The 26374-nt window shown below is 44.9% G+C and overlaps 31 pseudogenes; all 31 read left to right on the forward strand.

Annotated features, from left to right (window-relative positions):
- The first annotated feature begins 52 nt into the window (after window positions 1–52).
- Window positions 53–171, forward strand: LOC140095690 (5S ribosomal RNA; annotated as a pseudogene).
- A 70-nt stretch (window positions 172–241) lies between these two features.
- LOC140078388 (5S ribosomal RNA) lies at window positions 242–360 on the forward strand (annotated as a pseudogene).
- Window positions 361–429: 69 nt separating this feature from the next.
- On the forward strand, window positions 430–548 carry LOC140090754 (5S ribosomal RNA; annotated as a pseudogene).
- Window positions 549–618: 70 nt separating this feature from the next.
- Window positions 619–737, forward strand: LOC140082594 (5S ribosomal RNA; annotated as a pseudogene).
- Window positions 738–1185: 448 nt separating this feature from the next.
- On the forward strand, window positions 1186–1304 carry LOC140082181 (5S ribosomal RNA; annotated as a pseudogene).
- Window positions 1305–1373: 69 nt separating this feature from the next.
- On the forward strand, window positions 1374–1492 carry LOC140090766 (5S ribosomal RNA; annotated as a pseudogene).
- A 70-nt stretch (window positions 1493–1562) lies between these two features.
- LOC140095360 (5S ribosomal RNA) lies at window positions 1563–1681 on the forward strand (annotated as a pseudogene).
- Window positions 1682–1940: 259 nt separating this feature from the next.
- LOC140082666 (5S ribosomal RNA) lies at window positions 1941–2059 on the forward strand (annotated as a pseudogene).
- Window positions 2060–2128: 69 nt separating this feature from the next.
- On the forward strand, window positions 2129–2247 carry LOC140090778 (5S ribosomal RNA; annotated as a pseudogene).
- Window positions 2248–2317: 70 nt separating this feature from the next.
- On the forward strand, window positions 2318–2436 carry LOC140095192 (5S ribosomal RNA; annotated as a pseudogene).
- A 70-nt stretch (window positions 2437–2506) lies between these two features.
- LOC140086467 (5S ribosomal RNA) lies at window positions 2507–2625 on the forward strand (annotated as a pseudogene).
- A 69-nt stretch (window positions 2626–2694) lies between these two features.
- LOC140089965 (5S ribosomal RNA) lies at window positions 2695–2813 on the forward strand (annotated as a pseudogene).
- A 69-nt stretch (window positions 2814–2882) lies between these two features.
- On the forward strand, window positions 2883–3001 carry LOC140090791 (5S ribosomal RNA; annotated as a pseudogene).
- A 70-nt stretch (window positions 3002–3071) lies between these two features.
- On the forward strand, window positions 3072–3190 carry LOC140095362 (5S ribosomal RNA; annotated as a pseudogene).
- A 70-nt stretch (window positions 3191–3260) lies between these two features.
- On the forward strand, window positions 3261–3379 carry LOC140095691 (5S ribosomal RNA; annotated as a pseudogene).
- Window positions 3380–3449: 70 nt separating this feature from the next.
- On the forward strand, window positions 3450–3568 carry LOC140082678 (5S ribosomal RNA; annotated as a pseudogene).
- Window positions 3569–3638: 70 nt separating this feature from the next.
- On the forward strand, window positions 3639–3757 carry LOC140089262 (5S ribosomal RNA; annotated as a pseudogene).
- Window positions 3758–3826: 69 nt separating this feature from the next.
- Window positions 3827–3945, forward strand: LOC140090803 (5S ribosomal RNA; annotated as a pseudogene).
- Window positions 3946–4015: 70 nt separating this feature from the next.
- LOC140096606 (5S ribosomal RNA) lies at window positions 4016–4134 on the forward strand (annotated as a pseudogene).
- Window positions 4135–4393: 259 nt separating this feature from the next.
- Window positions 4394–4512, forward strand: LOC140079027 (5S ribosomal RNA; annotated as a pseudogene).
- Window positions 4513–4582: 70 nt separating this feature from the next.
- Window positions 4583–4701, forward strand: LOC140098848 (5S ribosomal RNA; annotated as a pseudogene).
- Window positions 4702–4771: 70 nt separating this feature from the next.
- Window positions 4772–4890, forward strand: LOC140094434 (5S ribosomal RNA; annotated as a pseudogene).
- A 70-nt stretch (window positions 4891–4960) lies between these two features.
- Window positions 4961–5079, forward strand: LOC140094274 (5S ribosomal RNA; annotated as a pseudogene).
- A 70-nt stretch (window positions 5080–5149) lies between these two features.
- Window positions 5150–5267, forward strand: LOC140097822 (5S ribosomal RNA; annotated as a pseudogene).
- Window positions 5268–5338: 71 nt separating this feature from the next.
- LOC140082689 (5S ribosomal RNA) lies at window positions 5339–5457 on the forward strand (annotated as a pseudogene).
- A 69-nt stretch (window positions 5458–5526) lies between these two features.
- LOC140090815 (5S ribosomal RNA) lies at window positions 5527–5645 on the forward strand (annotated as a pseudogene).
- Window positions 5646–5715: 70 nt separating this feature from the next.
- Window positions 5716–5834, forward strand: LOC140097579 (5S ribosomal RNA; annotated as a pseudogene).
- Window positions 5835–6092: 258 nt separating this feature from the next.
- On the forward strand, window positions 6093–6211 carry LOC140082700 (5S ribosomal RNA; annotated as a pseudogene).
- Window positions 6212–6280: 69 nt separating this feature from the next.
- LOC140090827 (5S ribosomal RNA) lies at window positions 6281–6399 on the forward strand (annotated as a pseudogene).
- Window positions 6400–7036: 637 nt separating this feature from the next.
- On the forward strand, window positions 7037–7155 carry LOC140098849 (5S ribosomal RNA; annotated as a pseudogene).
- Window positions 7156–17045: 9890 nt separating this feature from the next.
- On the forward strand, window positions 17046–17163 carry LOC140098182 (5S ribosomal RNA; annotated as a pseudogene).
- The last annotated feature ends 9211 nt before the right edge of the window (window positions 17164–26374 follow it).

The raw sequence follows: 26374 nt of genomic DNA on the forward strand, positions 1-26374 counted from the left end.
GAGTTATTTTCTCTATGAGATAGTAAAAGAAGGTTCAAATTGAACAGCTGCTTTCAACGGCCATTCTAAGCTGAATGTGCCTGCTCTCGTCAGATCACAGCAGCAATGCAGCTTAAGGCTTGGCAAGTACCAGCATGGGAGACTGGCTGGGAATCCCAAGTTCTGTTGACCTTTTTGAACCTGAAAATTGTGTTAGTTTCTCTATGAGATAGTTAAAGAAGGTTCAAATTGAACAGCTGCTGTCAACGGCCATTCTAAGCTGAATGTGCCTGCTCTCGTCAGATCGCAGCAGCAATGCAGCTTAAGGCTTGGCAAGTACCAGCATGGGAGACTGGCTGGGAATTCCAAGTTCTGTTGACCTTTTTGAACCTGAAAATGTGTTAGTTTGTCTATGAGATAGTAAAAGAAGGTTCAAATTGAAAAGCTGCTGTCAACGGCCATTCTAAGCTGAATGTGCCTGCTCTCGTCAGATCGCAGCAGCAATGCAGCTTAAGGCTTGGCAAGTACCAGCATGGGAGACTGGCTGGGAATCCCAAGTTCCGTTGACCTTTTTGAACCTGAAAATTGTGTTAGTTTCTCTATGAGATAGTAAAAGAAGGTTCAAATTAATCAGCTGCTGTCAATGGCCATTCTAAGCTGAATGTGCCTGCTCTCGTCAGATCGCAGCAGCAATGCAGCTTAAGGCTTGGCAAGTACCAGCATGGGAGACTGGCTGGGAATCCCAAGTTCCGTTGACCTTTTTGAACCTGAAAATTGTGTTAGTTTCTCTATGAGATAGTAAAAGAAGGTTCAAATTGAAAAGCTGCTGTCAACGGCCATTCTAAGCGGAATGTGCGTGCTCTTGTCAGATCGCAGTAGCAATGCAGCTTAAGGCTTGGCAAATACCAGCATGGGAGACTGGCTGGGAATCCCAAGTTCTGGTGATGTTTTTGAACCTGAAAATTGTGTTAGTTTCTCTATGAGATAGTAGAAGAAGGTTCAAATTGAAAAACTGCTTTCAACGGCCATTCTAAGCTGAATGTGTGTGCTCTTTTCAGATCGCAGCAGCGATGCAGCTTAAGGCTTGGCAAGTACCAGCATGGGAGACTGGCTGGGAATCCCAAGTTCTGTTGACCTTTTTGAACCTGAAAATTGTGTTAGTTTCTCTATGAGATAGTAAAAGAAGGTTCAAATTGAACAGCTGCTGTCAACGGCCATTCTAAGCTGAATGTGCCTGCTCTCGTCAGATCGCAGCAGCAATGCAGTTTAAGGCTTGGCAAGTACCAGCATGGGAGACTGGCTGGGAATTCCAAGTTCCGTTGACCTTTTTGAACCTGAAAATGTGTTAGTTTCTCTATGAGATAGTAAAAGAAGGTTCAAATTGAACAGCTGCTGTCAACGGCCATTCTAAGCTGAATGTGCCTGCTCTCGTCAGATCGCAGCAGCAATGCAGCTTAAGGCTTGGCAAGTACCAGCATGGGAGACTGGCTGGGAATCCCAAGTTCCGTTGACCTTTTTGAACCTGAAAATTGTGTTAGTTTCTCTATGAGATAGTAAAAGAAGGTTCAAATTGAACAGCTGCTGTTAACGGTCATTCTAAGCTGAATGTGCCTGCTCTCGTCAGATCGCAGCAGCAATGCAGCTTAAGGCTTGGCAAGTACCAGCATGGGAGACTGGGTAGGAATCCCAAGATCCGTTGACCTTTTTGAACCTGAAAATTGAGTTATTTTCTCTATGAGATAGTAAAAGAAGGTTCAAATTGAACAGCTGCTTTCAACGGCCATTCTAAGCTGAATGTGCCTGCTCTCGTCAGATCACAGCAGCAATGCAGCTTAAGGCTTGGCAAGCACCAGCATGGGAGACTGGCTGGGAATCCCAAGTTCTGTTGACATTTTTGAACCTGAAAATTGTGTTAGTTTCTCTATGAGATAGTTAAAGAAGGTTCAAATTGAACAGCTGCTGTCAACGGCCATTCTAAGCTGAATGTGCCTGCTCTCGTCAGATCGCAGCAGCAATGCAGCTTAAGGCTTGGCAAGTACCAGCATGGGAGACTGGCTGGGAATTCCAAGTTCCGTTGACCTTTTTGAACCTGAAAATGTGTTAGTTTGTCTATGAGATAGTAAAAGAAGGTTCAAATTGAACAGCTGCTGTCAACGGCCATTCTAAGCTGAATGTGCCTGCTCTCGTCAGATCGCAGCAGCAATGCAGCTTAAGGCTTGGCAAGTACCAGCATGGGAGACTGGCTGGGAATCCCAAGTTCCGTTGACCTTTTTGAACCTGAAAATTGTGTTAGTTTCTCGATGAGATAGTAAAAGAAGGTTCAAATTGAACAGCTGCTGTCAACGGCCATTCTAAGCTGAATGAGCCTGCTCTCGTCAGATCACAGCAGCAATGCAGCTTAAGGCTTGGCAAGTACCAGCATGGGAGACTGGCTGGGAATCCCAAGTTCTGTTGACCTTTTTGAACCTGAAAATTGTGTTAGTTTCTCTATGAGATAGTTAAAGAAGGTTCAAATTGAACAGCTGCTGTCAACGGCCATTCTAAGCTGAATGTGCCTGCTCTCGTCAGATCACAGCAGCAATGCAGCTTAAGGCTTGGCAAGTACCAGCATGGGAGACTGGCTGGGAATTCCAAGTTCCGTTGACCTTTTTGAACCTGAAAATGTGTTAGTTTCTCTATGAGATAGTAAAAGAAGGTTCAAATTGAACAGCTGCTGTCAACGGCCATTCTAAGCTGAATGTGCCTGCTCTCGTCAGATCGCAGCAGCAGTGCAGCTTAAGGCTTGGCAAGTACCAGCATGGGAGACTGGCTGGGAATTCCAAGTTCCGTTGACCTTTTTGAACCTGAAAATGTGTTAGTTTCTCTATGAGATAGTAAAAGAAGGTTCAAATTGAACAGCTGCTGTCAACGGCCATTCTAAGCTGAATGTGCCTGCTCTCGTCAGATCGCAGCAGCAATGCAGCTTAAGGCTTGGCAAGTACCAGCATGGGAGACTGGCTGGGAATCCCAAGTTCCGTTGACCTTTTTGAACCTGAAAATTATGTTAGTTTCTCTATGAGATAGTAAAAGAAGGTTCAAATTGAACAGCTGCTGTTAACGGTCATTCTAAGCTGAATGTGCCTGCTCTCGTCAGATCGCAGCAGCAATGCAGCTTAAGGCTTGGCAAGTACCAGCATGGGAGACTGGGTAGGAATCCCAAGATCCGTTGACCTTTTTGAACCTGAAAATTGAGTTATTTTCTCTATGAGATAGTAAAAGAAGGTTCAAATTGAACAGCTGCTTTCAACGGCCATTCTAAGCTGAATGTGCCTGCTCTCGTCAGATCACAGCAGCAATGCAGCTTAAGGCTTGGCAAGTACCAGCATGGGAGACTGGCTGGGAATCCCAAGTTCTGTTGACCTTTTTGAACCTGAAAATTGTGTTAGTTTCTCTATGAGATAGTTAAAGAAGGTTCAAATTGAACAGCTGCTGTCAACGGCCATTCTAAGCTGAATGTGCCTGCTCTCGTCAGATCGCAGCAGCAATGCAGCTTAAGGCTTGGCAAGTACCAGCATGGGAGACTGGCTGGGAATTCCAAGTTCCGTTGACCTTTTTGAACCTGAAAAGTATGTTAGTTTCTCTATGAGATAGTAAAAGAAGGTTCAAATTGAACAGCTGCTGTTAACGGTCATTCTAAGCTGAATGTGCCTGCTCTCGTCAGATCGCAGCAGCAATGCAGCTTAAGGCTTGGCAAATACCAGCATGGGAGACTGGCTGGGAATTCCAAGTTCCGTTGACCTTTTTGAACCTGAAAATGTGTTAGTTTCTCTATGAGATAGTAAAAGAAGGTTCAAATTGAACAGCTGCTGTCAACGGCCATTCTAAGCTGAATGTGCCTGCTCTCGTCAGATCGCAGCAGCAATGCAGCTTAAGGCTTGGCAAGTACCAGCATGGGAGACTGGCTGGGAATCCCAAGTTCCGTTGACCTTTTTGAACCTGAAAATTGTGTTAGTTTCTCTATGAGATAGTAAAAGAAGGTTCAAATTAAACAGCTGCTGTCAATGGCCATTCTAAGCTGAATGTGCCTGCTCTCGTCAGATCGCAGCAGCAATGCAGCTTAAGGCTTGGCAAGTACCAGCATGGGAGACTGGGTAGGAATCCCAAGATCCGTTGACCTTTTTGAACCTGAAAATTGAGTTATTTTCTCTATGAGATAGTAAAAGAAGGTTCAAATTGAACAGCTGCTGTCAACGGCCATTCTAAGCTGAATGTGCCTGCTCTCGTCAGATCACAGCAGCAATGCAGCTTAAGGCTTGGCAAGTACCAGCATGGGAGACTGGCTGGGATTCCCAAGTTCTGTTGACCTTTTTGAACCTGAAAATTGTGTTAGTTTCTCTATGAGATAGTTAAAGAAGGTTCAAATTGAACAGCTGCTGTCAACGGCCATTCTAAGCTGAATGTGCCTGCTCTCGTCAGATCGCAGCAGCAATGCAGCTTAAGGCTTGGCAAGTACCAGCATGGGAGACTGGCTGGGAATCCCAAGTTCTGTTGACCTTTTTTAACCTGAAAATTGTGTTAGTTTCTATATGAGATAGTAAAAGAAGGTTCAAATTGAACAGCTGCTGTCAACGGCCATTCTAAGCTGAATTTGCCTGCTCTCGTCAGATCGCAGCAGCAATGCAACTTAAGGCTTGGCAAGTACCAGCATGGGAGTCTGGCTGGGAATCCCAAGTTCTGTTGACCTTTTTTAACCTGAAAATTGTGTTAGTTTCTATATGAGATAGTAAAAGAAGGTTCAAATTGAACAGCTGCTGTCAACGGCCATTCTAAGCTGAATTTGCCTGCTCTCGTCAGATCGCAGCAGCAATGCAACTTAAGGCTTGGCAAGTACCAGCATGGGAGACTGGCTGGGAATCCCAAGTTCCGTTGACCTTTTTGAACCTGAAAATTGTGTTAGTTTCTCTATGAGATAGTAAAAGAAGGTTCAAATTGAACAGCTGCTGTCAACGGCCATTCTAAGCTGAATGTGCCTGCTCTCGTCAGATCGCAGCAGCAATGCAGCTTAAGGCTTGGCAAGTACCAGCATGGGAGACTGGGTAGGAATCCCAAGATCCGTTGACCTTTTTGAACCTGAAAATTGAGTTATTTTCTCTATGAGATAGTAAAAGAAGGTTCAAATTGAACAGCTGCTGTCAACGGCCATTCTAAGCTGAATGTGCCTGCTCTCGTCAGATCGCAGCAGCAATGCAGCTTAAGGCTTGGCAAGTACCAGCATGGGAGACTGCCTGGGAATCCCAAGTTCTGTTGACATTTTTGAACCTGAAAATTGTGTTAGTTTCTCTATGAGATAGTTAAAGAAGGTTCAAATTGAACAGCTGCTGTCAACGGCCATTCTAAGCTGAATGTGCCTGCTCTCGTCAGATCGCAGCAGCAATGCAGCTTAAGGCTTGGCAAGTACCAGCATGGGAGACTGGCTGGGAATTCCAAGTTCCGTTGACCTTTTTGAACCTGAAAATGTGTTAGTTTGTCTATGAGATAGTAAAAGAAGGTTCAAATTGAACAGCTGCTGTCAACGGCCATTCTAAGCTGAATGTGCCTGCTCTCGTCAGATCGCAGCAGCAATGCAGCTTAAGGCTTGGCAAGTACCAGCATGGGAGACTGGCTGGGAATCCCAAGTTCCGTTGACCTTTTTGAACCTGAAAATTGTGTTAGTTTCTCGATGAGATAGTAAAAGAAGGTTCAAATTGAACAGCTGCTGTCAATGGCCATTCTAAGCTGAATGAGCCTGCTCTCGTCAGATCACAGCAGCAATGCAGCTTAAGGCTTGGCAAGTACCAGCATGGGAGACTGGCTGGGAATCCCAAGTTCTGTTGACCTTTTTGAACCTGAAAATTGTGTTAGTTTCTCTATGAGATAGTTAAAGAAGGTTCAAATTGAACAGCTGCTGTCAACGGCCATTCTAAGCGGAATGTGCCTGCTCTCGTCAGATCAAGGCAGCAATGCAGCTTAAGGCTTGGCAAGTACCAGCATGGGAGACTGGCTGGGAATTCCAAGTTCCGTTGACCTTTTTGAACCTGAAAATGTGTTAGTTTCTCTATGAGATAGTAAAAGAAGGTTCAAATTGAACAGCTGCTGTCAACGGCCATTCTAAGCTGAATGTGCCTGCTCTCGTCAGATCGCAGCAGCAATGCAGCTTAAGGCTTGGCAAGTACCAGCATGGGAGACTGGCTGGGAATTCCAAGTTCCGTTGACCTTTTTGAACCTGAAAATGTGTTAGTTTCTCTATGAGATAGTAAAAGAAGGTTCAAATTGAACAGCTGCTGTCAACGGCCATTCTAAGCTGAATGTGCCTGCTCTCGTCAGATCGCAGCAGCAATGCAGCTTAAGGCTTGGCAAGTACCAGCATGGGAGACTGGCTGGGAATCCCAAGTTCCGTTGACCTTTTTGAACCTGAAAATTGTGTTAGTTTCTATATGAGATAGTAAAAGAAGGTTCAAATTGAACAGCTGCTGTCAATGGCCATTCTAAGCTGAATGTGCGTGCTCTTGTCAGATCGCAGCAGCGATGCAGCTTAAGGCTTGGCAAATACCAGCATGGGAGACTGGCTGAAAAACCCAAGTTCTGGTGACCTTTTTGAACCTGAAAATTGTGTTAGTTTCTCTATGAGATAGTAGAAGAAGGTTCAAATTGAACAACTGCTGTCAACGGCCATTCTAAGCTGAATGTGTGTGCTCTTTTCAGATCGCAGCAGCGATGCAGCTTAAGGCTTGGCAAGTACCAGCATGGGAGACTGGCTGGGAATCCCAAGTTCTGTTGACCTTTTTGAACCTGAAAATTGTGTTAGTTTCTCTATGAGATAGTAAAAGAAGGTTCAAATTGAACAGCTGCTGTCAACTGCAATTCTAAGCTGAATGTGCCTGCTCTCGTCAGATCGCAGCAGCAATGCAGCTTAAGGCTTGGCAAGCACCAGCATGGGAGACTGGCTGGGAATCCCAAGTTCTGTTGACCTTTTTTAACCTGAAAATTGTGTTAGTTTCTATATGAGATAGTAAAAGAAGGTTCAAATTGAACAGCTGCTGTCAACGGCCATTCTAAGCTGAATTTGCCTGCTCTCGTCAGATCGCAGCAGCAATGCAACTTAAGGCTTGGCAAGTACCAGCATGGGAGTCTGGCTGGGAATCCCAAGTTCTGTTGACCTTTTTTAACCTGAAAATTGTGTTAGTTTCTATATGAGATAGTAAAAGAAGGTTCAAATTGAACAGCTGCTGTCAACGGCCATTCTAAGCTGAATTTGCCTGCTCTCGTCAGATCGCAGCAGCAATGCAACTTAAGGCTTGGCAAGTACCAGCATGGGAGACTGGCTGGGAATTCCAAGTTCCGTTGACCTTTTTGAACCTTAAAATGTGTTAGTTTCTCTATGACATAGTAAAAGAAGGTTCAAATTGAACAGCTGCTGTCAACGGCCATTCTAAGCTGAATGTGCCTGCTCTCGTCAGATCGCAGCAGCAATGCAGCTTAAGGCTTGGCAAGTACCAGCATGGGAGACTGGCTGGGAATCCCAAGTTCCGTTGACCTTTTTGAACCTGAAAATTGTGTTAGTTTCTCTATGAGATAGTAAAAGAAGGTTCAAATTGAACAGCTGCTGTCAACGGCCATTCTAAGCTGAATGAGCCTGCTCTCGTCAGATCACAGCAGCAATGCAGCTTAAGGCTTGGAAAGTACCAGCATGGGAGACTGGCTGGGAATCCCAAGTTCTGTTGACCTTTTTGAACCTGAAAATTGTGTTAGTTTCTCTATGAGATAGTTAAAGAAGGTTCAAATTGAACAGCTGCTGTCAACGGCCATTCTAAGCTGAATGTGCCTGCTCTCGTCAGATTGCAGCAGCAATGCAGCTTAAGGCTTGACAAGTACCAGCATGGGAGACTGGCTGGGAATTCCAAGTTCCGTTGACCTTTTTGAACCTGAAAATGTGTTAGTTTCTCTATGAGATAGTAAAAGAAGGTTCAAATTGAACAGCTGCTGTCAACGGCCATTCTAAGCTGAATGTGCCTGCTCTCGTCAGATCGCAGCAGCAATGCAGCTTAAGGCTTGGCAAGTACCAGCATGGGAGACTGGCTGGAAATCCCAAGTTCCGTTGACCTTTTTGAACCTGAAAATTGTGTTAGTTTCTCTATGAGATAGTAAAAGAAGGCTCAAATTGAACAGCTGCTGTCAATGGCCATTCTAAGCTGAATGTGCCTGCTCTCGTCAGATCGCAGCAGCAATGCAGCTTAAGGCTTGGCAAGTACCAGCATGGGAGACTGGCTGGGAATCCCAAGTTCCGTTGACCTTTTTGAACCTGAAAATTGTGTTAGTTTCTCTATGAGATAGTAAAAGAAGGTTCAAATTGAAAAACTGCTGTCAACGGCCATTCTAAGCGGAATGTGCGTGCTCTTGTCAGATCGCAGCAGCGATGCAGCTTAAGGCTTGGCAAATACCAGCATGGGAGACTGGCTGAAAAACCCAAGTTCTGGTGACCTTTTTGAACCTGAAAATTGTGTTAGTTTCTCTATGAGATAGTAGAAGAAGGTTCAAATTGAACAACTGCTGTCAACGGCCATTCTAAGCTGAATGTGTGTGCTCTTTTCAGATCGCAGCAGCGATGCAGCTTAAGGCTTGGCAAGTACCAGCATGGGAGACTGGCTGGGAATTCCAAGTTCCGTTGACCTTTTTGAACCTGAAAATGTGTTAGTTTCTCTATGACATAGTAAAAGAAGGTTCAAATTGAACAGCTGCTGTCAACGGCCATTCTAAGCTGAATGTGCCTGCTCTCGTCAGATCGCAGCAGCAATGCAGCTTAAGGCTTGGCAAGTACCAGCATGGGAGACTGGCTGGGAATCCCAAGTTCCGTTGACCTTTTTGAACCTGAAAATTGTGTTAGTTTCTCTATGAGATAGTAAAAGAAGGTTCAAATTGAACAGCTGCTGTCAACGGCCATTCTAAGCTGAATGTGCCTGCTCTCGTCTCATCGCAGCAGCAATGCAGCTTAAGGCTTGGCAAGTACCAGCATGGGAGACTGGGTAGGAATCCCAAGATCCGTTGACCTTTTTGAACCTGAAAATTGAGTTATTTTCTCTATGAGATAGTAAAAGAAGGTTCAAATTGAACAGCTGCTGTCAACGGCCATTCTAAGCTGAATGTGCCTGATCTCGTCAGATCACAGCAGCAATGCAGCTTAAGGCTTGGCAAGTACCAGCATGGGAGACTGGCTGGGAATCCCAAGTTCTGTTGACCTTTTTGAACCTGAAAATTGTGTTAGTTTCTCTATGAGATAGTTAAAGAAGGTTCAAATTGAACAGCTGCTGTCAACGGCCATTCTAAGCTGAATGTGCCTGCTCTCGTCAGATCGCAGCAGCAATGCAGCTTAAGGCTTGGCAAGTACCAGCATGGGAGACTGGCTGGGAATTCCAAGTTCCGTTGACCTTTTTGAACCTGAAAATGTGTTAGTTTGTCTATGAGATAGTAAAAGAAGGTTCAAATTGAACAGCTGCTGTCAACGGCCATTCTAAGCTGAATGTGCCTGCTCTCGTCAGATCGCAGCAGCAATGCAGCTTAAGGCTTGGCAAGTACCAGCATGGGAGACTGGCTGGGAATCCCAAGTTCTGTTTACCTTTTTGAACCTGAAAATTGTGTTAGTTTCTCTATGAGATAGTAAAAGAAGGTTCAAATTGAACAGCTGCTGTCAACGGCCATTCTGAGCTGAATGTGCGTGCTCTTGTCAGATTGCAGCAGCGATGCAGCTTAAGGCTTGGCAAGTACCAGCATGGGAGACTGGCTTGGAATCCCAAGTTCTGGTGACCTTTTTGAACCTGAAAATTGTGTTAGTTTCTCTATGAGATAGCAAAAGAAGGTTCAAATTGAACAGCTGCTGTCAACGGCCATTCTAAGCTGAATGTGCCTTCTCTTGTCAGATTGCAGCAGCAATGCAGCTTAAGGCTTGGCAAGTACCAGCATGGGAGACTGGCTTGGAATCCCAAGTTCTGGTGACCTTTTTGAACCTGAAAATTGTGTTAGTTTCTATATGAGATAGTAGAAGAAGGTTAAAATTGAACAACTGCTGTCAATGGCCATTCTAAGCTGAATGTGCCTGCTCTCGTCAGATCGCAGCAGCAATGCAGCTTAAGGCTTGGCAAGTACCAGCATGGGAGACTGGCTGGGAATCCCAAGTTCCGTTGACCTTTTTGAACCTGAAAATTGTGTTAGTTTCTCTATGAGATAGCAAAAGAAGGTTCAAATTGAACAGCTGCTGTCAACGGCCATTCTAAGCTGAATGTGCCTGCTCTCGTCAGATCACAGCAGCAATGCAGCTTAAGGCTTGGCAAGTACCAGCATGGGAGACTGGCTGGGAATCCCAAGTTCTGTTGACCTTTTTGAAACTGAAAATTGTGTTAGTTTCTCTATGAGATAGTAAAAGAAGGTTCAAATTGAACAGCTGCTGTCAACGGCCATTCTAAGCTGAATGTGCCTGCTCTCATCAGATTGCAGCAGCAATGCAGCTTAAGGCTTGGCAAGTACCAGCATGGGAGACTGGCTGGGAATCCCAAGTTCCGTTGACCTTTTTGAACCTGAAAATTGTGTTAGTTTCTCTATGAGATAGTACAAGAAGGTTCAAATTGAACAGCCGCTGTCGACAGCCATTCTAAGCTGAATGTGCGTGCTCTTGTCAGATCGCAGCAGCGATGCAGCTTAAGGCTTGGCAAGTACCAGCATGGGAGACTGGCTGGGAATCCCAAGTTCTGTTGACCTTTTTGAACTTGAAAATTGTTTTAGTTTCTCTATGAGATAGTAAAAGAAGGTTCAATTTGAAATGCTGCTGTCAACGGCCATTCTAAGCTGAATGTGCCTCCTCTCGTCAGATCGCAGCAGCAATGCAGCTTAAGGTTTGGCAAGTACCAGCATGGGAGACTGGCTGGGAATCCCAAGTTCCGTTGACCTTTTTTAACCTGAAAATTGTGTTAGTTTCTCTATGAGATAGCAAAAGAAGGTTCAAATTGAACAGCTGCTGTCAACGGCCATTCTAAGCTGAATGTGCCTGCTCTCGTCAGATCGCAGCAGCAATGCAGCTTAAGGCTTGGCAAGTACCAGCATGGGAGACTGGCTGGGAATTCCAAGTTCTGTTGACCTTTTTGAAACTGAAAATTGTGTTAGTTTCTCTATGAGATAGTAAAAGAAGGTTCAAATTGAACAGCTGCTGTCAACGGCCATTCTAAGCTGAATGTGCGTGCTCTTGTCAGATCGCAGCAGCGATGCAGCTTAAGGCTTGGCAAGTACCAGCATGGGAGACTGGCTTGGAATCCCAAGTTCTGTTGACCTTCTTGAACCTGAAAATTGTGTTAGTTTCTCTATGAGATAGTAGAAGAAGGTTCAAATTGAACAACTGCTGTCAACGGCCATTCTAAGCTGAATGTGTGTGCTCTTTTCAGATCGCAGTAGCGATGCAGCTTAAGGCTTGGCAAGTACCAGCATGGGAGACTGGCTGGGAATCCCAAGTTCTGTTGACCTTTTTGAACCTGAAAATTGTGTTAGTTTCTCTATGAGATAGTAAAAGAAGGTTCAAATTGAACAGCTGCTGTCAACGGCCATTCTAAGCTGAATGTGCGTGCTCTTGTCAGATCGCAGCAGCGATGCAGCTTAAGGCTTGGCAAGTACCAGCATGGGAGACTGGCTGGGAATCCCAAGTTCTGTTGACCTTTTTGAACTTGAAAATTGTGTTAGTTTCTCTATGAGATAGTAAAAGAAGGTTCAAATTGAACAGCTGCTGTCAATGGCCATTCTAAGCTGAATGTGCGTGCTCTTGTCAGATCGCAGCAGCGATGCAGCTTAAGGCTTGGCAAGTACCAGCATGGGAGACTGGCTTGGAATCCCAAGTTCTGTTGACCTTTTTGAACCTGAAAATTGTGTTAGTTTCTCTATGAGATAGTAGAAGAAGGTTCAAATTGAACAACTGCTGTCAACGGCCATTCTAAGCTGAATGTGTGTGCTCTTTTCAGTTCGCAGCAGCGATGCAGCTTAAGGCTTGGCAAGTACCAGCATGGGAGACTGGCTGGGAATCCCAAGTTCTGTTGACGTTTTTGAACCTGAAAATTGTGTTAGTTTCTCTATGAGATAGTAAACGAAGGTTCAAATTGAACAGCTGCTGTCAACGGCCATTCTAAGCTGAATGTGCCTGCTCTCGTCAGATCGCAGCAGCAATGCAGCTTAAGGCTTGGCAAGTACCAGCATGGGAGACTGGCTGGGAATCCCAAGTTCCGTTGACCTTTTTGAACCTGAAAATTGTGTTAGTTTCTCTATGAGATAGTAAAAGAAGGTTCAAATTGAACAGCTGCTGTCAATGGCCATTCTAAGCTGAATGTGCCTGCTCTCGTCAGATCGCAGCAGCAATGCAGCTTAAGGCTTGGCAAGTACCAGCATGGGAGACTGGCTGGGAATCCCAAGTTCCGATGACCTTTTTGAACCTGAAAATTGTGTTAGTTTCTCTATGAGATAGTAAAAGAAGGTTCAAATTGAAAAGCTGCTGTCAACGGCCATTCTAAGCGGAATGTGCGTGCTCTTGTCAGATCGCAGCAGCAATGCAGCTTAAGGCTTGGCAAATACCAGCATGGGAGACTGGCTGGGAATCCCAAGTTCTGGTGACCTTTTTGAACCTGAAAATTGTGTTAGTTTCTCTATGAGATAGTAGAAGAAGGTTCAAATTGAACAACTGCTGTCAACGGCCATTCTAAGCTGAATGTGTGTGCTCTTTTCAGATCGCAGCAGCAATGCAGCTTAAGGCATGGCAAGTACCAGCATGGGAGACTGGCTGGGAATCCCAAGTTCTGTTGACCTTTTTGAACCTGAAAATTGTGTTAGTTTCTCTATGAGATAGTAAAAGAAGGTTCAAATTGAACAGCTGCTGTCAACGGCCATTCTAAGCTGAATGTGCCTGCTCTCGTCAGATCGCAGCAGCAATGCAGCTTAAGGCTTGGCAAGTACCAGCATGGGAGACTGGCTGGGAATCCCAAGTTCCGTTGACCTTTTTGAACCTGAAAATTGTGTTAGTTTCTCTATGACATAGTAAAAGCAGGTTCAAATTGAACAGCTGCTGTCAACGGCCATTCTAAGCTGAATGTGCCTGCTCTCGTCAGATAGCAGCAGCAATGCAGCTTAAGGCTTGGCAAGTACCAGTATGGGAGACTGGGTAGGAATCCCAAGATCCGTTGACCTTTTTGAACCTGAAAATTGAGTTATTTTCTCTATGAGATAGTAAAAGAAGGTTCAAATTGAACAGCTGCTGTCAACGGCCATTCTAAGCTGAATGTGCCTGCTCTCGTCAGATCACAGCAGCAATGCAGCTTAAGGCTTGGCAAGTACCAGCATGGGAGACTGGGTGGGAATCCCAAGTTCTGTTGACCTTTTTGAACCTGAAAATTGTGTTAGTTTCTCTATGAGATAGTTAAAGAAGGTTCAAATTGAACAGCTGCTGTCAACGGCCATTCTAAGCTGAATGTGCCTGCTCTCGTCAGATCGCAGCAGCAATGCAGCTTAAGGCTTGGCAAATACCAGCATGGGAGACTGGCTGGGAATTCCAAGTTCCGTTGACCTTTTTGAACCTGAAAATTGTGTTAGTTTCTCTATGAGATAGTAAAAGAAGGTTCAAATTGAACAGCTGCTGTCAACAGCCATTCTAAGCTGAATGTGCTTGCTCTCGTCAGATCACAGCAGCAATGCAGCTTAATTCTTGGCAAGTACCAGCATGGGAGACTGGCTGGGAATCCCAAGTTCTGTTTACCTTTTTGAACCTGAAAATTGTGTTAGTTTCTCTATGAGATAGTTAAAGAAGGTTCAAATTGAACAGCTGCTGTCAACGGCCATTCTAAGCTGAATGTGCCTGCTCTCGTCAGATCGCAGCAGCAATGCAGCTTAAGGCTTGGCAAGTACCAGCATGGGAGACTGGCTGGGAATTCAAAGTTCCGTTGACCTTTTTGAACCTGAAAATTGTGTTAGTTTCTCTATGAGATAGTAAAAGAAGGTTCAAATTGAACAGCTGCTGTCAACGGCCATTCTAAGCGGAATGTGCGTGCTCTTGTCAGATCGCAGCAGCAATGCAGCTTAAAGCTTGGCAAGTACCAGCATGGGAGACTGGCTGGGAATCCCAAGTTCCGTTGACTTTTTTTAACCTGAAAATTGTGTTAGTTTCTCTATGAGATAGCAAAAAAAGGTTCAAATTGAACAGCTGCTGTCAACGGCCATTCTAAGCTGAATGTGCCTGCTCTCGTCAGATCGCAGCAGCAATGCAGCTTAAGGCTTAGCAAGTACCAGCATGGGAGACTGGCTGGGAATCCCAAGTTCTGTTGACCTTTTTGAAACTGAAAATTGTGTTAGTTTCTCTATGAGATAGTAAAAGAAGGTTCAAATTGAACAGCTGCTGTCAACGGCAATTCTAAGCTGAATGTGCCTGCTCTCATCAGATTGCAGCAGCAATGCAGCTTAAGGCTTGGCAAGTACCAGCATGGGAGACTGGCTGGGAATCCCAAGTTCCGTTGACCTTTTTGAACCTGAAAATTGTGTTAGTTTCTCTATGAGATAGCAAAAGAAGGTTCAAATTGAACAGCTGCTGTCAACGGCCATTCTAAGCTAAATGTGCCTGCTCTCGTCAGATCGCAGCAGCAATGCAGCTTAAGGCTTGGCAAATACCAGCATGGGAGACTGGCTGGGAATTCCAAGTTCCGTTGACCTTTTTGAACCTGAAAATGTGTTAGTTTCTCTATGAGATAGTAAAAGAAGGTTCAAATTGAACAGCTGCTGTCAATGGCCATTCTAAGCTGAATGTGCCTGCTCTCGTCAGATCGCAGCAGCAATGCAGCTTAAGGCTTGGCAAGTACCAGCATGGGAGACTGGCTGGGAATCCCAAGTTCCGTTGACCTTTTTGAACCTGAAAATTGTGTTAGTTTCTCTATGAGATAGTAAAAGAAGGTTCAAATTAAACAGCTGCTGTCAACGGCCATTCTAAGCTGAATGTGCCTGCTCTCGTCAGATCGCAGCAGCAATGCAGCTTAAGGCTTGGCAAGTACCAGCATGGGAGACTGGCTGGGAATCCCAAGTTCCGTTGACCTTTTTGAACCTGAAAATTGTGTTAGTTTCTCTATGAGATAGTAAAAGAAGGTTCAAATTGAAAAGCTGCTGTCAACGGCCATTCTAAGCGGAATGTGCGTGCTCTTGTCAGATCGCAGTAGCAATGCAGCTTAAGGCTTGGCAAATACCAGCATGGGAGACTGGCTGGGAATCCCAAGTTCTGGTGACGTTTTTGAACCTGAAAATTGTGTTAGTTTCTCTATGAGATAGTAGAAGAAGGTTCAAATTGAACAGCTGCTGTCAACGGCCATTCTAAGCTGAATGTGCCTGCTCTCGTCAGATCGCAGCAGCAATGCAGCTTAAGGCTTGGCAAGTACCAGCATGGGAGACTGGCTGGGAATTCCAAGTTCCGTTGACCTTTTTGAACCTGAAAATGTGTTAGTTTCTCTATGAGATAGTAAAAGAAGGTTCAAATTGAACAGCTGCTGTCAACGGCCATTCTAAGCTGAATGTGCCTGCTCTAGTCAGATCGCAGCAGCAATGCATCTTAAGGCTTGGCAAGTACCAGCATGGGAGACTGGCTGGGAATCCCAAGTTCCGTTGACCTTTTTGAACCTGAAAATTGTGTTAGTTTCTCTATGAGATAGTAAAAGAAGGTTCAAATTGAACAGCTGCTGTTAACGGTCATTCTAAGCTGAATGTGCCTGCTCTCGTCAGATCGCAGCAGCAATGCAGCTTAAGGCTTGGCAAGTACCAGCATGGGAGACTGGGTAGGAATCCCAAGATCCGTTGACCTTTTTGAACCTGAAAATTGAGTTATTTTCTCTATGAGATAGTAAAAGAAGGTTCAAATTGAACAGCTGCTTTCAACGGCCATTCTAAGCTGAATGTGCCTGCTCTCGTCAGATCACAGCAGCAATGCAGCTTAAGGCTTGGCAAGTACCAGCATGGGAGACTGGCTGGGAATTCCAAGTTCTGTTGACCTTTTTGAACCTGAAAATGTGTTAGTTTGTCTATGAGATAGTAAAAGAAGGTTCAAATTGAACAGCTGCTGTCAACGGCCATTCTAAGCTGAATGTGCCTGCTCTCGTCAGATCGCAGCAGCAATGCAGCTTAAGGCTTGGCAAATACCAGCATGGGAGACTGGCTGGGAATTCCAAGTTCCGTTGACCTTTTTGAACCTGAAAATGTGTTAGTTTCTCTATGAGATAGTAAAAGAAGGTTCAAATTGAACAGCTGCTGTCAACGGCCATTCTAAGCTGAATGTGCCTGCTCTCGTCAGATCGCAGCAGCAATGCAGCTTAAGGCTTGGCAAGTACCAGCATGGGAGACTGGCTGGGAATCCCAAGTTCCGTTGACCTTTTTGAACCTGAAAATTGTGTTAGTTTCTCTATGAGATAGTAAAAGAAGGTTCAAATTAAACAGCTGCTGTCAATGGCCATTCTAAGCTGAATGTGCCTGCTCTCGTCAGATCGCAGCAGCAATGCAGCTTAAGGCTTGGCAAGTACCAGCATGGGAGACTGGCTGGGAATCCCAAGTTCCGTTGACCTTTTTGAACCTGAAAATTGTGTTAGTTTCTCTATGAGATAGTAAAAGAAGGTTCAAATTGAAAAGCTGCTGTCAACGGCCATTCTAAGCGGAATGTGCGTGCTCTTGTCAGATCGCAGTAGCAATGCAGCTTAAGGCTTGGCAAATACCAGCATGGGAGACTGGCTGGGAATCCCAAGTTCTGGTGACGTTTTTGAACCTGAAAATTGTGTTAGTTTCTCTATGAGATAGTAGAAGAAGGTTCAAATTGAACAACTGCTGTCAACGGCCATTCTAAGCTGAATGTGTGTGCTCTTTTCAGATCGCAGCAGCGATGCAGCTTAAGGCTTGGCAAGTACCAGCATGGGAGACTGGCTGGGAATCCCAAGTTCTGTTGACCTTTTTGAACCTGAAAATTGTGTTAGTTTCTCTATGAGATAGTAAAAGAAGGTTCAAATTGAACAGCTGCTGTCAACGGCCATTCTAAGCTGAATGTGCCTGCTCTCATCAGATCGCAGCAGCAATGCAGCTTAAGGCTTGGCAAGTACCAGCATGGGAGACTGGCTGGGAATTCCAAGTTCCGTTGACCTTTTTGAACCTGAAAATGTGTTAGTTTCTCTATGAGATAGTAAAAGAAGGTTCAAATTGAACAGCTGCTGTCAACGGCCATTCTAAGCTGAATGTGCCTGCTCTCGTCAGATCGCAGCAGCAATGCAGCTTAAGGCTTGGCAAGTACCAGCATGGGAGACTGGCTGGGAATCCCAAGTTCCGTTGACCTTTTTGAACCTGAAAATTGTGTTAGTTTCTCTATGAGATAGTAAAAGAAGGTTCAAATTGAACAGCTGCTGTTAACGGTCATTCTAAGCTGAATGTGCCTGCTCTCGTCAGATCGCAGCAGCAATGCAGCTTAAGGCTTGGCAAGTATCAGCATGGGAGACTGGGTAGGAATCCCAAGATCCGTTGACCTTTTTGAACCTGAAAATTGAGTTATTTTCTCTATGAGATAGTAAAAGAAGGTTCAAATTGAACAGCTGCTTTCAACGGCCATTCTAAGCTGAATGTGCCTGCTCTCGTCAGATCACAGCAGCAATGCAGCTTAAGGCTTGGCAAGTACCAGCATGGGAGACTGGCTGGGAATCCCAAGTTCTGTTGACCTTTTTGAACCTGAAAATTGTGTTAGTTTCTCTATGAGATAGTTAAAGAAGGTTCAAATTGAACAGCTGCTGTCAACGGCCATTCTAAGCTGAATGTGCCTGCTCTCGTCAGATCGCAGCAGCAATGCAGCTTAAGGCTTGGCAAGTACCAGCATGGGAGACTGGCTGGGAATTCCAAGTTCCGTTGACCTTTTTGAACCTGAAAATGTGTTAGTTTGTCTATGAGATAGTAATAGAAGGTTCAAATTGAACAGCTGCTGTCAACGGCCATTCTAAGCTGAATGTGCCTGCTCTCGTCAGATCGCAGCAGCAATGCAGCTTAAGGCTTGGCAAGTACCAGCATGGGAGACTGGCTGGGAATCCCAAGTTCCGTTGACCTTTTTGAACCTGAAAATTGTGTTAGTTTCTCGATGAGATAGTAAAAGAAGGTTCAAATTGAACAGCTGCTGTCAACGGCCATTCTAAGCTGAATGAGCCTGCTCTCGTCAGATCACAGCAGCAATGCAGCTTAAGGCTTGGCAAGTACCAGCATGGGAGACTGGCTGGGGATCCCAAGTTCTGTTGACCTTTTTGAACCTGAAAATTGTGTTAGTTTCTCTATGAGATAGTTAAAGAAGGTTCAAATTGAACAGCTGCTGTCAACGGCCATTCTAAGCTGAATGTGCCTGCTCTCGTCAGATCACAGCAGCAATGCAGCTTAAGGCTTGGCAAGTACCAGCATGGGAGACTGGCTGGGAATTCCAAGTTCCGTTGACCTTTTTGAACCTGAAAATGTGTTAGTTTCTCTATGAGATAGTAAAAGAAGGTTCAAATTGAACAGCTGCTGTCAACGGCCATTCTAAGCTGAATGTGCCTGCTCTCGTCAGATCGCAGCAGCAATGCAGCTTAAGGCTTGGCAAGTACCAGCATGGGAGACTGGCTGGGAATTCCAAGTTCCGTTGACCTTTTTGAACCTGAAAATGTGTTAGTTTCTCTATGAGATAGTAAAAGAAGGTTCAAATTGAACAGCTGCTGTCAACGGCCATTCTAAGCTGAATGTGCCTGCTCTCGTCAGATCGCAGCAGCAATGCAGCTTAAGGCTTGGCAAGTACCAGCATGGGAGACTGGCTGGGAATCCCAAGTTCCGTTGACCTTTTTGAACCTGAAAATTGTGTTAGTTTCTCTATGAGATAGTAAAAGAAGGTTCAAATTGAAAAACTGCTGTCAACGGCCATTCTAAGCGGAATGTGCGTGCTCTTGTCAGATCGCAGCAGCGAAGCAGCTTAAGGCTTGGCAAATACCAGAATGGGAGACTGGCTGAAAAACCCAAGTTCTGGTGACCTTTTTGAACCTGAAAATTGTGTTAGTTTCTCTATGAGATAGTAGAAGAAGGTTCAAATTGAACAACTGCTGTCAACGGCCATTCTAAGCTGAATGTGTGTGCTCTTTTCAGATCGCAGCAGCGATGCAGCTTAAGGCTTGGCAAGTACCAGCATGGGAGACTGGCTGGGAATCCCAAGTTCTGTTGACCTTTTTGAACCTGAAAATTGTGTTAGTTTCTCTATGAGATAGTAAAAGAAGGTTCAAATTGAACAGCTGCTGTCAACGGCAATTCTAAGATGAATGTGCCTGCTCTCGTCAGATCGCAGCAGCAATGCAGCTTAAGGCTTGGCAAGTACCAGCATGGGACACTGGCTGGGAATCCCAAGTTCTGTTGACCTTTTTTAACCTGAAAATTGTGTTAGTTTCTATATGAGATAGTAAAAGAAGGTTCAAATTGAACAGCTGCTGTCAACGGCCATTCTAAGCTGAATTTGCCTGCTCTCGTCAGATCGCAGCAGCAATGCAACTTAAGGCTTGGCAAGTACCAGCATGGGAGTCTGGCTGGGAATCCCAAGTTCTGTTGACCTTTTTTAACCTGAAAATTGTGTTAGTTTCTATATGAGATAGTAAAAGAAGGTTCAAATTGAACAGCTGCTGTCAACGGCCATTCTAAGCTGAATTTGCCTGCTCTCGTCAGATCGCAGCAGCAATGCAACTTAAGGCTTGGCAAGTACCAGCATGGGAGACTGGCTGGGAATTCCAAGTTCCGTTGACCTTTTTGAACCTGAAAATGTGTTAGTTTCTCTATGACATAGTAAAAGAAGGTTCAAATTGAACAGCTGCTGTCAACGGCCATTCTAAGCTGAATGTGCCTGCTCTCGTCAGATCGCAGCAGCAATGCAGCTTAAGGCTTGGCAAGTACCAGCATGGGAGACTGGCTGGGAATCCCAAGTTCCGTTGACCTTTTTGAACCTGAAAATTGTGTTAGTTTCTCTATGAGATAGTAAAAGAAGGTTCAAATTGAACAGCTGCTGTCAACGGCCATTCTAAGCTGAATGTGCCTGCTCTCGTCAGATCGCAGCAGCAATGCAGCTTAAGGCTTGGCAAGTACCAGCATGGGAGACTGGGTAGGAATCCCAAGATCCGTTGACCTTTTTGAACCTGAAAATTGAGTTATTTTCTCTATGAGATAGTAAAAGAAGGTTCAAATTGAACAGCTGCTGTCAACGGCCATTCTAAGCTGAATGTGCCTGCTCTCGTCAGATCGCAGCAGCAATGCAGCTTAAGGCTTGGCAAGTACCAGCATGGGAGACTGGCTGGGAAACCCAAGTTCTGTTGACCTTTTTGAACCTGAAAATTGTGTTAGTTTCTCTATGAGATAGTTAAAGAAGGTTCAAATTGAACAGCTGCTGTCAACGGCCATTCTAAGCTGAATGTGCCTGCTCTCGTCAGATCGCAGCAGCAATGCAGCTTAAGGCTTGGCAAGTACCAGCATGGGAGACTGGCTGGGAATCCCAAGTTCCGTTGACCTTTTTGAACCTGAAAATTGTGTTAGTTTCTCGATGAGATAGTAAAAGAAGGTTCAAATTGAACAGCTGCTGTCAACGGTCATTCTAAGCTGAATGAGCCTGCTCTCGTCAGATCACAGCAGCAATGCAGCTTAAGGCTTGGCAAGTACCAGCATGGGAGACTGGCTGGGAATCCCAAGTTCTGTTGACCTTTTTGAACCTGAAAATTGTGTTAGTTTCTCTATGAGATAGTTAAAGAAGGTTCAAATTGAACAGCTGCTGTCAACGGCCATTCTAAGCGGAATGTGCCTGCTCTCGTCAGATCACAGCAGCAATGCAGCTTAAGGCTTGGCAAGTACCAGCATGGGAGACTGGCTGGGAATTCCAAGTTCCGTTGACCTTTTTGAACCTGAAAATGTGTTAGTTTCTCTATGAGATAGTAAAAGAAGGTTCAAATTGAACAGCTGCTGTCAACGGCCATTCTAAGCTGAATGTGCCTGCTCTCGTCAGATCGCAGCAGCAATGCAGCTTAAGGCTTGGCAAGTACCAGCATGGGAGACTGGCTTGGAATTCCAAGTTCCGTTGACCTTTTTGAACCTGAAAATGTGTTAGTTTCTCTATGAGATAGTAAAAGAAGGTTCAAATTGAACAGCTGCTGTCAACGGCCATTCTAAGCTGAATGTGCCTGCTCTCGTCAGATCGCAGCAGCAATGCAGCTTAAGGCTTGGCAAGTACCAGCATGGGAGACTGGCTGGGAATCCCAAGTTCCGTTGACCTTTTTGAACCTGAAAATTGTGTTAGTTTCTATATGAGATAGTAAAAGAAGGTTCAAATTGAACAGCTGCTGTCAATGGCCATTCTAAGCTGAATGTGCGTGCTCTTGTCAGATCGCAGCAGCGATGCAGCTTAAGGCTTGGCAAATACCAGCATGGGAGACTGGCTGAAAAACCCAAGTTCTGGTGACCTTTTTGAACCTGAAAATTTTGTTAGTTTCTCTATGAGATAGTAGAAGAAGGTTCAAATTGAACAACTGCTGTCAACGGCCATTCTAAGCTGAATGTGTGTGCTCTTTTCAGATCGCAGCAGCGATGCAGCTTAAGGCTTGGCAAGTACCAGCATGGGAGACTGGCTGGGAATCCCAAGTTCTGTTGACCTTTTTGAACCTGAAAATTGTGTTAGTTTCTCTATGAGATAGTAAAAGAAGGTTCAAATTGAACAGCTGCTGTCAACGGCAATTCTAAGCTGAATGTGCCTGCTCTCGTCAGATCGCAGCAGCAATGCAGCTTAAGGCTTGGCAAGTACCAGCATGGGAGTCTGGCTGGGAATCCCAAGTTCTGTTGACCTTTTTTAACCTGAAAATTGTGTTAGTTTCTATATGAGATAGTAAAAGAAGGTTCAAATTGAACAGCTGCTGTCAACGGCCATTCTAAGCTGAATTTGCCTGCTCTCGTCAGATCGCAGCAGCAATGCAACTTAAGGCTTGGCAAGTACCAGCATGGGAGACTGGCTGGGAATTCCAAGTTCCGTTGACCTTTTTGAACCTGAAAATGTGTTAGTTTCTCTATGACATAGTAAAAGAAGGTTCAAATTGAACAGCTGCTGTCAACGGCCATTCTAAGCTGAATGTGCCTGCTCTCGTCAGATCGCAGCAGCAATGCAGCTTAAGGCTTGGCAAGTACCAGCATGGGAGACTGGCTGGGAATCCCAAGTTCCGTTGACCTTTTTGAACCTGAAAATTGTGTTAGTTTCTCTATGAGATAGTAAAAGAAGGTTCAAATTGAACAGCTGCTGTCAACGGCCATTCTAAGCTGAATGTGCCTGCTCTCGTCAGATCGCAGCAGCAATGCAGCTTAAGGCTTGGCAAGTACCAGCATGGGAGACTGGGTAGGAATCCCAAGATCCGTTGACCTTTTTGAACCTGAAAATTGAGTTATTTTCTCTATGAGATAGTAAAAGAAGGTTCAAATTGAACAGCTGCTGTCAACGGCCATTCTAAGCTGAATGTGCCTGCTCTCGTCAGATCGCAGCAGCAATGCAGCTTAAGGCTTGGCAAGTACCAGCATGGGAGACTGGCTGGGAATCCCAAGTTCTGTTGACCTTTTTGAACCTGAAAATTGTGTTAGTTTCTCTATGAGATAGTTAAAGAAGGTTCAAATTAAACAGCTGCTGTCAACGGCCATTCTAAGCTGAATGTGCCTGCTCTCGTCAGATCGCAGCAGCAATGCAGCTTAAGGCTTGGCAAGTACCAGCATGGGAGACTGGCTGGGAATTCCAAGTTCCGTTGACCTTTTTGAACCTGAAAATGTGTTAGTTTGTCTATGAGATAGTAAAAGAAGGTTCAAATTGAACAGCTGCTGTCAACGGCCATTCTAAGCTGAATGTGCCTGCTCTCGTCAGATTGCAGCAGCAATGCAGCTTAAGGCTTGGCAAGTACCAGCATGGGAGACTGGCTGGGAATCCCAAGTTCTGTTGACCTTTTTGAACCTGAAAATTGTGTTAGTTTCTCTATGAGATAGTAAAAGAAGGTTCAAATTGAACAGCTGCTGTCAATGGCCATTCTAAGCTGAATGTGCCTGCTCTCGTCAGATCGCAGCAGCAATGCAGCTTAAGGCTTGGCAAGTACCAGCATGGGAGACTGGCTGGGAATCCCAAGTTCCGTTGACCTTTTTGAACCTGAAAATTGTGTTAGTTTCTCTATGAGATAGTAAAAGAAGGTTCAAATTGAAAAACTGCAGTCAACGGCCATTCTAAGCGGAATGTGCGTGCTCTTGTCAGATCGCAGCAGCGATGCAGCTTAAGGCTTGGCAAATACCAGCATGGGAGACTGGCTGAAAAACCCAAGTTCTGGTGACCTTTTTGAACCTGAAAATTGTGTTAGTTTCTCTATGAGATAGTAGAAGAAGGTTCAAATTGAACAACTGCTGTCAACGGCCATTCTAAGCTGAATGTGTGTGCTCTTTTCAGATCGCAGCAGCGATGCAGCTTAAGGCTTGGCAAGTACCAGCATGGGAGACTGGCTGGGAATCCCAAGTTCTGGTGACCTTTTTGAACCTGAAAATTGTGTTAGTTTCTCTATGAGATAGTAAAAGAAGGTTCAAATTGAACAGCTGCTGTCAACGGCAATTCTAAGCTGAATGTGCCTGCTCTCGTCAGATCGCAGCAGCAATGCAGCTTAAGGCTTGGCAAGTACCAGCATGGGAGACTGGCTGGGAATCCCAAGTTCTGTTGACCTTTTTTAACCTGAAAATTGTGTTAGTTTCTATATGAGATAGTAAAAGAAGGTTCAAATTGAACAGCTGCTGTCAACGGCCATTCTAAGCTGAATTTGCCTGCTCTCGTCAGATCGCAGCAGCAATGCAACTTAAGGCTTGGCAAGTACCAGCATGGGAGACTGGCTGGGAATTCCAAGTTCCGTTGACCTTTTTGAACTTGAAAATTGTGTTAGTTTCTCTATGAGATAGTAAAAGAAGGTTCAAATTGAACAGCCGCTGTCAACGGCCATTCTAAGCTGAATGTGCGTGCTCTTGTCAGATCGCAGCAGCAATGCAACTTAAGGCTTGGCAAGTACCAGCATGGGAGACTGGCTGGGAATCCCAAGTTCTGTTGACCTTTTTGAACTTGAAAATTGTGTTAGTTTCTCTATGAGATAGTAAAAGAAGGTTCAAATTGAACAGCCGCTGTCAACGGCCATTCTAAGCTGAATGTGCGTGCTCTTGTCAGATCGCAGCAGCGATGCAGCTTAAGGCTTGGCAAGTACCAGCATGGGAGACTGGCTGGGAATCTCAAGTTCTGGTGACTTTTTTGAACCTGAAAATTCTGTTAGTTTCTCTATGAGATAGTAGAAGAAGGTTCAAATTGAACAACTGCTGTCAACGGCCATTCTAAGCTGAATGTGCGTGCTCTTGTCAGATCGCAGCAGCGATGCAGCTTAAGGCTTGGCAAGTACCAGCATGGGAGACTGGCTGGGATTCCCAAGTTCTGGTGACCTTTTTGAACCTGAAAATTGTGTTAGTTTCTCTATGAGATAGTAGAAGAAGGTTCAAATTGAACTGCTGTCAACGGCCATTCTAAGCTGAATGTGTGTGCTCTTTTCAGATCGCAGCAGCGATGCAGCTTAAGGCTTGGCAAGTACCTGCATGGGAGACTGGCTTGGAATCCCAAGTTCTGGTGACCTTTTTGAACCTGAAAATTGTGTTAGTTTCTAAATGAGATAGTAGAAGAAGGTTCAAATTGAACAACTGCTGTCAATGGCCATTCTAAGCTGAATGTGCCTGCTCTCGTCAGATCGCAGCAGCAATGCAGCTTAAGGCTTGGCAAGTACCAGCATGGGAGACTGGCTGGGAATCCCAAGTTCCGTTAACCTTTTTGAACCTGAAAATTGTGTTAGTTTCTCTATGAGATAGCAAAAGAAGGTTCAAATTGAACAGCTGCTGTCAACGGCCATTCTAAGCTGAATGTGCCTGCTCTTGTCAGATCGCAGCAGCAATGCAGTTTAAGGCTTGGCAAGTACCAGCATGGGAGACTGGCTGGGAATCCCAAGTTCTGTTGACATTTTTTGAACCTGAAAATTGTGTTAGTTTCTCTATGAGATAGTAAAAGAAGGTTCAAATTGAACAGCTGCTGTCAACGGCCATTCTAAGCTGAATGTGCGTGCTCTTGTCAGATCGCAGCAGCGATGCAGCTTAAGGCTTGGCAAGTACCAGCATGGGAGACTGGCTGGGAATCCCAAGTTCTGTTGACCTTTTTGAACTTGAAAATTGTTTTAGTTTCTCTATGAGATAGTAAAAGAAGGTTCAATTTGAAATGCTGCTGTCAACGGCCATTCTAAGCTGAATGTGCCTCCTCTCGTCAGATCGCAGCAGCAATGCAGCTTAAGGCTTGGCAAGTACCAGCATGGGAGACTGGCTGGGAATCCCAAGTTCCGTTGACCTTTTTTAACCTGAAAATTGTGTTAGTTTCTCTATGAGATAGCAAAAGAAGGTTCAAATTGAACAGCTGCTGTCAACGGCCATTCTAAGCTGAATGTGCGTGCTCTCGTCAGATCGCAGCAGCAATGCAGCTTAAGGCTTGGCAAGTACCAGCATGGGAGACTGGCTGGGAATCCCAAGTTCCGTTGACCTTTTTGAACCTGAAAATTGTGTTAGTTTCTCTATGAGATAGTAAAAGTAGGTTCAAATTGAACAGCTGCTGTCAATGGCCATTCTAAGCTGAATGTGCCTGCTCTCGTCAGATCGCAGCAGCAATGCAGCTTAAGGCTTGGCAAGTACCAGCATGGGAGACTGGCTGGGAATCCCAAGTTCCGTTGACCTTTTTGAACCTGAAAATTGTGTTAGTTTCTCTATGAGATAGTAAAAGAAGGTTCAAATTGAAAAGCTGCTGTCAACGGCCATTCTAAGCGGAATGTGCGTGCTCTTGTCAGATCGCAGCAGCAATGCAGCTTAAGGCTTGGCAAGTACCAGCATGGGAGACTGGCTGGGAATCCCAAGTTCTGGTGACCTTTTTAAACCTGAAAATTGTGTTAGTTTCTCTATGAGATAGTAGAAGAAGGTTCAAATTGAACAACTGCTGTCAACGGCCATTCTAAGCTGAATGTGTGTGCTCTTTTCAGATCGCAGCAGCAATGCAGCTTAAGGCATGGCAAGTACCAGCATGGGAGACTGGCTGGGAATCCCAAGTTCTGTTGACCTTTTTGAACCTGAAAATTGTGTTAGTTTCTCTATGAGATAGTAAAAGAAGGTTCAAATTGAACAGCTGCTGTCAACGGCCATTCTAAGCTGAATGTGCCTGCTCTCGTCAGATCGCAGCAGCAATGCAGCTTAAGGCTTGGCAAGTACC

This window comes from Engystomops pustulosus, chromosome 9, assembly GCF_040894005.1.
Source record: "Engystomops pustulosus chromosome 9, aEngPut4.maternal, whole genome shotgun sequence".
NCBI lineage: Eukaryota > Metazoa > Chordata > Amphibia > Anura > Leptodactylidae > Engystomops > Engystomops pustulosus.